Source organism: Candoia aspera, chromosome 4, assembly GCF_035149785.1.
Source record: "Candoia aspera isolate rCanAsp1 chromosome 4, rCanAsp1.hap2, whole genome shotgun sequence".
Lineage (NCBI taxonomy): Eukaryota > Metazoa > Chordata > Lepidosauria > Squamata > Boidae > Candoia > Candoia aspera.
Window position 1 is genome coordinate 84,222,327 of NC_086156.1, and position 11,525 is coordinate 84,233,851.

Consider the following 11,525-nt stretch of genomic DNA (forward strand, 5'->3'; position numbering starts at 1 on the left):
CAGGTGTTCCGATTGGTAAGGGATCAAAGTAGGCAGCTGTTTCTCTTGTGCCTTTTGATAGAGTTTGCTGGAGCTCACAGAAACATTCTGGGATGGCAACCAGAACACTCCTTTGTTTTTGGCCTCCAGATTTTCATCTGGCCACAGTTACTGAAAATGAGCCACACGGTTTCCCACTATTGTGAAAAACATATGAAAATACCGGCAGGAGCTTTAAAATCAGAGATCCAGGTTTCTCAGAAAAGTTTGAACCGGAAAAGATTTCTATGCAAATGAGTTTGCTTCCAATGAGCCTATCACTGCAGTATTCATAGTCTGCACAAATGCTTAGGCTGGGTTATCTGATGTGAAAAATAACTCTAGCCTGCTTTATGAGGTCTCATTGGTACATTAAAAAAACTGAAATATTTGCTATGTGGGGAAAGATGTTTTTATTGACATATTGGAAACAATACAGGCAACAGTCAATTCAACAATAAAACATCATCCCACTTGAAAATTGCCAGCCTTGCCTGAGGTGGAAAATTTTGAGAAATTCTCCAGCCCACATCTCTACTTAAAACTGGCTTTTAAATTATATTAAGCCTAATTCCTCCCCAGGGGTGTCCATGGGATGGACTTGGGGGTGGGGACAGGGTTTCAAAGAAGTCAAGATGGCACTTCTGTAATTAAAGCTCTGCCTCTTTTATATATGTCACACATGAGATCCATGTAAAAAATACTGTAGGTAGTTTTTTTTACGCCCCTGACTCCCCTGTTCCTCCCCCACTTTGCATCACTAATTCACCTGTGCCTATCAAAATTTGCCCACTTCCGATGGAAGCCCCATGGCAGCCATTTTTCACTGATGTTGATGACAGTTTTTCAAATTTCTAGACTTCTCTGTAAGCTCCAGGAGGTTGGGGGACCATAGACAAGAATGTATAGCTCCTGTGTATATTGATAATTTTTTGCCATTATTTGGAGAAATACATTATTTGGAGCTCCTAATCCAAACTCAGTTCATCTGTATCATAATCAGATACTGGTAAATATTCCCACTTGCTGGAGAAAATGACCATTTACAGTGGTCCAATAGCATAAGGTCAAGGAATTAACATGTCTGGAACAAATCTACCCATTTTACAGATGGAAGCTACTGAAACTAAGGGCCATTCCTCACTTGTGCCTAACAAAGCCTATTGGAGTTAGGTGGCAAATAAATAAATAAGTAAGTAAGTAAGTAAGTAAGTAAGAATATATGAAGTACAAATATGTCCTGGCAACACCTTTCTTCTGATGTGTCCCCATGACACATCATCTCATCCCCAGCCCATGTCCCTCAGCTGTTCTTGTAATATTTTCCCTTATTCCAATACGGTCTAAGTACAACCTCAAAGTATAAAACCTGCTCAGCTTTGTCACCCTCTCCTTTGAAGGGAAGTTAATTGAATGTAGTGACTAGGAACAGAGGCAAAAGAGGCAGGATAGGAATCAAATCAGTTCAAATACTTATTTTGGTCACTGAACAGCATAAAGTTAGGGATCTACAGTGGGGACCACAGTTTCATGCCAGGACTTTCCTGCCAGTTCAAGGATAGGTGGATTAGTACATGAACTCAACAATGGGGGAAGAAAACTCATGAGCAAGGACAGTTTTTGACTCTGCTGCCAAGGTGGCAGGGTCTGTGATTTGCCTCCAGGAATGTCAGCAGGCCCCAGACTTCTACATGTCAAGTCCTGCACTTGCACATTATGATCAGGAAATGAAGTTCATGGGAAACAGTTTTTTAAAATATAAACTTCAGACATACAAAAAGACAAGATGGGATAACCAGATGAAAAACAAGAGAATCAGATTACACACAAAGGCAGTGGATCCACCCCAGCCTGGAGTGGCTGTTCCTGGCTGAGCAGAAGTCGGTGTTGCACAAGGGGTTCTTTTACCTGGGCATGTACCTCAAAGCATGTGCTGGGTAAGCGTGGGCTGAGTGGCCTGGCCAGGAAGAAAACTCTGGAAACACCTGCTGCCACAAAGTGGAGGAGTTGCTCTGCCTTGATGATGCACCACTTTCTGGAAGCTACTGTGAACCTTTTGTCAATGTTATTCTCTTCCTCCTCTGATAACACAACTTCTTGCAGTTGTCTGTCAACCATGGTTACAGCCCACATGTGCAGTTGGCTAGGCATGTCCTCAGCAGATGGAAGGTAGGTAGGTAGGTAGGTAGGAAGGACCATTTCTTCCTCCAACCCCACATAAATTAGTAAGCTTTTTCCCATATCCAAAAAGCAGACACAATGTGAACATAACAGTGAGTGTTGTGGTACTCTAAAGTAGCCTTAAACTCCAGAAATTCCCAGCCAGCGTAGCCATTTCCAAGAATGTTGACAGTTGAAATCCAAACTTCTAATTATAGACTAAGATCTGGATGACCCCTAGATAGCAAATACACAAAACAATACCATATTTCGTAGTCATCCAGATCTTTGCAGCCCAGATCTGGGAGTCCTACTTTACCTGATATCAACAGTTGAGAGCAGCTATATGCCTGGAGCAGGAGAGGCATGGTGGGAAATTAAAATGACAGCTTGCAGTCTCAGGCAATGAACTTTGCTTGAGAACTACTGTAGGTGACGATGCTAGATCTGTATGATAAATAACTATAGCAACCATTCTGATGAATGAAACAGAACAATGTTGATTAAACCACTCAGGGAATTCTCTGGAAATGGGCTTCAGCCCTGTTATATTCTTATTTATTTAAGAATATATTACTCACACTTCCTCAGTGACCTTTTGGGGTCCGTACCAAACTGCTCTGGAACCAGCAGGAATAAGCTAAAACCTGGATCCAGATTACAACCGTAATCACAATCTACTTTGGGGCCAGTATCCTCCCCACCCCCTCCCACGGCAAGGAAATAATGTTTCTAGACCAGCTTTCCTCAACCTTTTGACCCTGGAGGAACCTTTGAAATATTTTTCAGGCCTCGGGGAACCCCTGCACATTCAGGCTCAGATATAGGCCAGAAGTTACAAAATGATTATGTTCGTTTTGTGTGTAGGCCTGTATATATGCATTAACAATGTTCTTAAACTAAGAATAAAGAATGAAACTTACCTCATTAATGTGAAGTTGCCCGAATCCGAAATAATTTTTAAAATAAATCATGATCTCCCAGGGAAACCCTAGTGACCTCTCATGGAACCCTAGGTTGAGAAACTCTGTTCTGGACAGTGAATGTTGCCTTATATTTTAAGCCACAATTTGTACTTTCATGGGGTAGAATTCTTGTTTACCTGCTTTTCAGCTCTTTGCTCCCTTCATAACGACATACTAGTATGATTCAAGATGCCTCTGTGCAGAATTGCTGGTATGCCATTATAGTTGAAAGGGTTTGGAAGATGACCATGGAGGTTTACTGCCATGGAATGTGAGAGAACCTTTTGAGAGTTTTCAACACACACATCTATTTCCTCAGACTGCTGCTGGGATGTTTTGCATAGCAAGGGATAAGTGTTCACAGATCCATAAGAGCAGAAGAGGGAGAACTTTCCATTCATTTTCTATTCTTTTTGTGAAGAAAGGTAATTTATTTAGGCATGGATCTGGGGGAAGAAGGGAGGGAGAGAGGGAGGGATGGAGGGAGGAGCACCTAATTATTGCCCTGCTTAAAAGGATAGCTTAAAAAAATTGACTGGCAGTTGTCTGTGCCAACTACAGGCCAGAAATGGGAAGTATTGATTGGCAGCAGCTGGCTCTCTACATGCTTTAGACTTGCAAACACACAGGCACTTCTTTGCTCATAGTGTTTGATGTCAAAATAGTTTGCTCATAGGAAAAAAAAAAAAACCACCCAAATCAATTTGGATTGCATTTCAAACTGGATTGAGAAAGATTTAACTGAGCTGGGAAGGATAAGTCTGATCATTGAAAAACTGTCTGACATAATTTGAAAATGCCCCAGAGTGCAAGAAGAGCTTCCTTGTCTCACTCCTAAAGGCCGGAGTGATGCTGAAAGGTGGAAAGACCAACTCACTGAGGCATCCCTTGCTTCACATTTCCGGAATCTCATGTGAGCACTTACAGTGCATTTTTCTGCCAACTGCCTTATCATCTGGCTTTCTCCGGAACTAAATACCAGTTGTGTTAATGTGACACACTGAAGCATAAACTAGCCAATCTAATGAGCTGTTGGACCTAGCTATGAGATTAGTTTATTGTTTGGTTACTTTAGTGTGTCCTGCCAACTTAGAAATGTGGGTTAATTGAATAAAAATATAAGTGGGTACATATGTGGTACAAACACAGGGAGTACAAAAGAAAGAATGAACAAAGGAGTTGGAAGAGGACAGGTTTCCCTAACTTGGCAATCTCCAGATGTGCTGGATTGCAACTCCCACCATCTCAATTCAGTGTGCTGTCTGGGGATGATGGGAGTCATAGTCCGATTCATCTGGAGGACATCGGGTCAGGGAAGGCACTGATGAAATGGACAGGTTTTCATGCATTGGCTGCCCTTTGGAAGGACCTCTTTGTTGGCTCTTTCTTAATTCACAGGTCAGAGTCAACAAAATTACCTCTGCCATATAATTAACCCCCATTGAACTCCACCAGGGTCACTGGGGCTATTTTTATTCTTTCTTTCTAACTAGCCTTCTGGAATAAGTAGAATCTTTATCCTTCCCACATGCATTCAGGTTCTTTCTCTTCACCTCCACCTTGGCCTCTATAATTACCCAAACGAGAATATATATTATGCACAGAGATTTAAAACCGGTGAGGAGGAAGGGAGACACTTATTTTAATCTGGCTTTTTATTTCATGTGAGCTCTCTCCTTCTCTTTCTTTGATTGTTCAACATTGAAAAGTTAATTACTTCAAGACTGGAGTTGAAAGCAAGCAGACATTCAGACCAAAATAATAACAATAATAATTGAGGACCAAAGAAAGATTCAACCTATGCCCTTCTTTTCCCCCAATTCAACTTCAAAGTCATACAAAAATATCTTCAGCTTTAAAGCAACCATTGTAATCCAAGCATTGTGGAAAATGGTGAGTTGTTAGGCCAGGATTTGGGTTAGAGAGGACCGACCTCTGTCTTTAACCTTGATAAGTCATGGAGTATCATGACTTTCCCCATATGGACCCAAAACAGCAATCAACTCTTCAGATATTTAGGGATTTTTTAGGCCTTCTTTCAGGAAAAATTCTGCTAAATTTACAGATATTCATTTGAATGTTTGTTGGATTCATACAAAGTACTGCCTTTCCCAAAGCAAAATGCAGCATACAAAGCGTTCCTTCTTTTAATCATCCCCCACGACAATGATAATTTAAGGTAGACTGGGTAAAGATACTGTAATTATATCTGCACAATCTGCTCTTTACTTAATTATGAATTGACCTATATTTTGGGTTTTTACAATACACTGAACCATAAATCAATCACATGGATCTTGTGTTTATACAACATGCTAAGCCACAAGCAAACCAAAGTATAAGCTTAGTTTATTGGGTGAATGAAGCCTCTGCAATTTTTTTCCTGATTTGTTCAAGTGTTTTACGTGAGCAAAGACTTTAGGATACTAATCTGGGGAATAATGCCATTAGTCTGGAGTTTGGGCCTCCCCAGTCCTAGTCTAAGCCTTAACCACCTTATAAAATAAACAAACTTCAGAAGAGAAAGAAGAGTCACTGAAGCTATCTGTGAACAATTGGAACCTGGACAACAGCTTTAGCAGGCCCTCAGCCATGTGATCATTATCCTCCCACTATGGTGAGATGTCTTACACTTGCATTTGTAATTTCTAATTATTTTGAAATTGGCATCTATGCATATAAATTGGCATCTCTGTGCCCCCTTTTAGACTTTCCCATTTCCTTGAATTTCAGTGTCCTTCTCAAACCATCCTTTGTAGTTTTCAGGGAAAGAGACCATGTTTACTATGTGGCTGTACTAGGGGGGCAGGCACAGTACCTTTGAAGTACAACCCTGAGAACAAGTTGCACAAAAGTTCTGTTTGCTTGCTTTAAAACAAACAAACAAGCAAACAAAAAAGAGATATTGTGCATTCATTTAAAAAGTATATATTGTGGTACTGGTTGCATTTACCAGGTCAATACAGTTGTATTCACATACAATGTAAAACTTGGTTTCTGTTAACCTTGGTTAGTTTTTTTGTGTCTTGGTATGTTATGTGAATCCACTCTGGTTGGTTCTCTGCATTGTGCAATTCCAGAAAATGGGATAATTGAGAAAACAGGTTAAACATGTTTTGTGAATGCAGCTAGAACGTGCAGGACTTTATAAAGAAAAATAGCTAAGGAAGCAATGATGTCTTCATAGATATCCAGGCAAAATTATCAATTATCTGTTTTCTTCAAGTTTAAGGAAGAATAGAATTGCCTTACCAAGGATGATTTAATCTTACCAGTTGTTTAAAAACTAAGAAAACATTAGGATCTGGATTAATCAGAGGAATTATAGATTAAAAAATAACTCTACTATTCTGAAAGTTAGCTATCCATTGCTGCAGTTATAAAAAGCCTCTGCCCAAATTTTGGACACCACATTGCTTTACAGAAATCCAAAACATTCCTTAAATAATGCTGATCATAAATTTAAAATAAATATAAGCACATACACCAGTTAAAACACAATATATATGTAATTTCACAGGCTATTCTATTTCAATGGATCGTTTCTCCTAATTTATATCACTCCAAGGAATTATGCAAAACATTCTCCAGTCTCCTCTATTAATTGACTGGTAGAGTCAAATTAGCATCCTTAAATCCTGAAGACTGAGTGTTAAGCCTTTGCAAGGAATCCTGACTGTTTTGCAGCTTGATTCTGGACTCCAGAAGTGAGTGGATCTAGAGCAGTGGTGTCATCCATTATTCCAATTTCTTCTTGGTTCAGGAGTATAAGCTGTGAAAAAAAATTAAGCCTCATTGTAGTGACAAAAATGTTCAAACCATTTCTGCGGTATTCACAAAGCTCATAGTAATGAGGTTGGGAAAGTAGAGAACGATATGGAAAATTGGATGGGAAATACTAAGTGAAGGAGGGTCAGATCATGAGAATGAAGACAATGAAAGAATGCCTTAGTTGCAATTGAAATTTGTCCAAAAAAAAAAAAAGCCACTCCCAGATCTACCTCAGAAGGGAATATGGGCAACATTGAAGCAAGCCCATCGATGGAAGTAAATATCCCTCCCTCCCTCCCTCTCTCCCTCTCTCCCTCTCTCTTGACTTTTCACAAGTTTGCTACCCATTCACAAAAACCAATGATAGACTCATTTCAGGATTCACTCTTATTTAAGGACAGACCCAAGAATCACCAAATCAATAGTCCCACTCCCTCCCTTCCCTACAGATGCCTTGTAAGTGAGCAAGGGCCATTTTTTCTTATTTCTTTCCCACACCTCTTAGCCTGTGATGACACCCTGCCCTCTGCTGCATGGTAGAATGGCAAAACTATCATTCACAGGCTGAGCTTTGCAGAGGCTTTAGAACTGGGGATAAGGCAGGTAAAGAAACATCTGTCCTGCCTCAAGTGAGTTACAATGATGCCAAATTGCCCTACTGCATCCTGGAGTCAATCTGTGCCCTGAAGTGGAATAGTGGCCTAGTAAATGCAGTGCTTCCCATACACGCAGTGTTAGGAAGCTGTACTTCTTCCATCTCTGGAAGACACCAGAAGAACTACATTTTTTTCAGTGTTGCTAGCCAGCAAGAAAGACTCCTGCATGTCTTAATAACTGCATTGCACATGAAAACTTTGTCAATTTTCTTCACTGTTAATTAATTTCCTCTGCGGTTTTAATGGTTCATAATGGCTAATTCATCAGCTTCTCCCCTCCCCTAATGACACTCCACACCTACAGAGGGAACTCAACTTACTTCTGGTACTTTCAACGTTCAGAACAACATCTAACACTGATTTTAAATTTCTGAAAGTAGCCTAAAAGGAAGTAGCCTAGCTTAGCAACTTTGCATATTCTAGTAAATGTGGCCATTGCTGGCACCAATACATATTTCTTCGCTCATTTTTTTTTTTCATTTTATATGCTAGTTAGCCAGTTTTTGTCAAACCATAGGGGACTTTGTCTAAAAGGTTATAAGACTTGGTTCTCATAAGCACGTTTGATTAACCATTTTTGATTTAGCACAACATGGTTTGTAAAACATCATTTCTGGTTTGAATTGTGAGGGAGATGTCTGGAAACACAATGGTGCTTCTGAGCACCACACTGAGGAACTCAAGCATCAGTGTTTTTCCCCGTGCCTTTGTTGAAGTCACATGAGGGTAACCAAAACACACACACACCACCTCTCTGTGTTAAACATTGCATGTTTCAGCAATCCTTCTGTGTGATTAAAGGAACAGCCTTTTGTCTCCTTTGTATGACAAGATATTAAAATATACTTGCAACATTAAAAACAAAAACCAACTGTCAGTAATTTATTGTAATATCAATTTGTCTTTTTGTTGGAGGGAATATTACCTGAGATAGAGATCAGTATTTAACTGTGTATTCTGATGTATCCTACCTCTGACTGGATTATTTAAAAAAGAAAATTATCTGATTGAGTAACTGAATATAGAACTGAATGCAAATTTTAATGAGTATATCAGGTGGTGAACTTGAAAATAATTAGCCAGCAGCTGCAGATGCTAAACAGTTATGGCTCTGCCACAGAGATTAATGTAGACCTGATGCCTGAAAAGGAAGTGTGAAGCAGCTTGAAACATGCAATTCCTTTTGGTTCAGCTATCATATTGTTATTATTATTGTTGTTGTTGTTATTACTTTTCTGGGGAGGGTGTCCAAATGTAACCTGTCAGGATCCAAACTCTGATATAAGAGTGGTCAATAATAAGCAATGGCTTTCCTGTCTCTTTTCTTCCCACTTTGTCTCCTCTCTTCTGAGAGTTTCTGCAAGGTGTGGGTCAGTCTTACCAGGTAGACCAGACAGGAAACACAACTAGATGATCTAATTCTACTTTATTGTAAAGCTAATCTTAACAGAATCTTGCATGTCTGAAAGTTCAATTTTCCTGCCATCTCCTTTACAGCCTGAGAAGCTAGGGAGGGTCCCTTCTGAGTCTCTTGCTCCTCCCATTATGCAGCTGCGGGCTACGTCCTCTCTTATCTGACTGTTCCCTAGGCAGCATCTCTTTGCCCGGTCTCCCAAGGTCTTTCCCACAGACCATTACAGTATGGTCAAAAAAGTCAGGATGGTGGCCGCAATGGACTGATGGCTTGCAAAGTGCTTTTGAAATTAAGATGAAGGTTGCATGTTGTCCTGTTGCTCACCCTGTTAAACCACACATTTTTTAAATGGTGCATGTTGACAGAGCATTCAAAGGCATGATAAGTCACAACATATCACCTTAAAACTTTTTCTACTTGGTTTTGTCTCATAAACTGGTTTTCAAGCTCGGTCTGCAGATCAGTAATCTTTGCAAGTGATCAGGGTGGGTGGGACAGAATAATGTAATAAAATAATCCTACTTGCATCTTAAATATCGTATTTAATATTATGTACAATATTACATGCTGCATAAATATCCTTGGGTAAATAGAACATTTTCTCATTTAAGCAGTGATATTTCTGCAAGACATCAGTGTGAACTGATACGGCATACAGTTGCATATTTAGCAGTAATAACAGATTATTACAGAAGTAGCTGCTGATATGTGTTTGCTTCTCTTCAATAACTGTTGATATGCATTTGATCCTCTTCAGATTTAGTTTTAAAAATAGCTAGCTTATGGATAGTGTATAACATCATTTAACTATGCTGCTGTGATTCACTTAAAAGAAAACAGGGAATTATTGGGTGAACCTTCACCTAAGTACAGGTGTGTGTGTGTGTGTGTGTGTTGATTGGCTTTGGTGATTTGATTCAATCAGATTTGATTTCTACTTCCAAACTGATTCAGAAAAAAAAATGCACATATTCTGCATATGCACAGAAATCATTCAGAACATCCAAATCAATTCAGAAGCGTCCAATTCAGTTTAACAATTTGAATTAACTTGCCAACTGTATTCAGAGCCCTAGTTTGATCCAGGCTGAACCTCTGAATTGAATATTCACACACTCCAGTGTGTGTGTGTGAAATGGAGTGACTGTCCATCTCTCATTCCGTCCATCCATCCATCCCTCTGTGTGTATGCACACAGCTGAAACAGCTTTGGCTTCTGCTTGTCCAGTCATAATGGACACTTTTCAGTTCTGTCCAGAACATGGCCAAGATCTTTGAGAAGTCTGTGTTTGACTCTTGTTCTTACTGGCTATAGAAGCAGTGTGTGTGTGTGTGTGTGTGTGTGTGTGTAGCTGAGTGGGCAAGAGCAGTGTTTGCTTTTTTATATCAGCAATTATATTGGCCATTAATTAATAGCTGAAAAAATGGTAGTGACTTATTGGCATCTTTTAAACTCTCTGATCCTGTCATGTTCACTGTTTCAATGTGCACTGTACATCGTAACGTTTCACATGCCATGGTGCTGATGCGCGTTTCTGTTTGGGAGGAAGCTGCTATGAAACCTTGTACCAAGCTCTGTATCTGTGTTCATTACAATGGAATGTGTTTAGGTTATGTTTTCTGTTCAAGGACTTTTCCCGCAGACCATCAGAAACCGTGAGGAGCACCTGGGATTGTGAACTTGGGAAGATTCTATGGGGGGAGGGATCTCATTTGCACCAAGGGTTTTTAGTTTGCATTTGGTGTGCTTTTATCATTCTCAGCTTTCTTTGTGATCCTGCATACTATTCTTTAATAAATCAGATATCTTTGAATTCCTGCTCATGAGTCTGATAGTGTTTTAGAATAGGCATTCATTACATAAAGCCGAGAATCACCAAAGTTGTACCGTTAGCTCCTACCAAGATCAGTTTCTTGTGAGGGAATATAGTTAATGATGGCCGAGTCCAAGCTCACGACCGGGGGACTTGAGGAGCCGGCTAGCTTGATGCCCGAGTCGATGGTCAAGAGCGGAGAACTGAGCCTCACCCCAGAACCTTCAGATTTCCGGCAGGATTCGAGTTCCAGCCCTGAGGTGGAGGAATCTGACGATGGGGGAGAACCAGAGCAACCGGCACCCAGCAAATCACCTGCAGAGTTGATCACCTGGGATGAAATAGGAGAACCCCAGCCAGGGACGTCCCAGGCGTCCTGGAAGTATCGGTTCCCACTGACTCCAGACGTAGAATCTACCACGGTATCAACAGAGAGACAGCCTAACATGCGAGGGAGGGAGGAATCTCAAACCCCTGAAAGGCTAAGAGTGGTGGAGGCCAAAATAGAATCGATGGAGTACATGTTAAGAAACCTGTCTCTATCATTGGGGGGGCAGGGGAGGCGTGAAGGAGATCCCAGCTCCATGCAACCATCCCCCATCCTCCCACCCGGACCGCCGGTGGAGCGGGGCCGGAGATGGCTCCGGTATGAATCTCCACCCCACAGACATCAACCACCAGTGTCCCCACCCCGAGGATGGAGGACTACTGTAACCTGGGGCCCAAC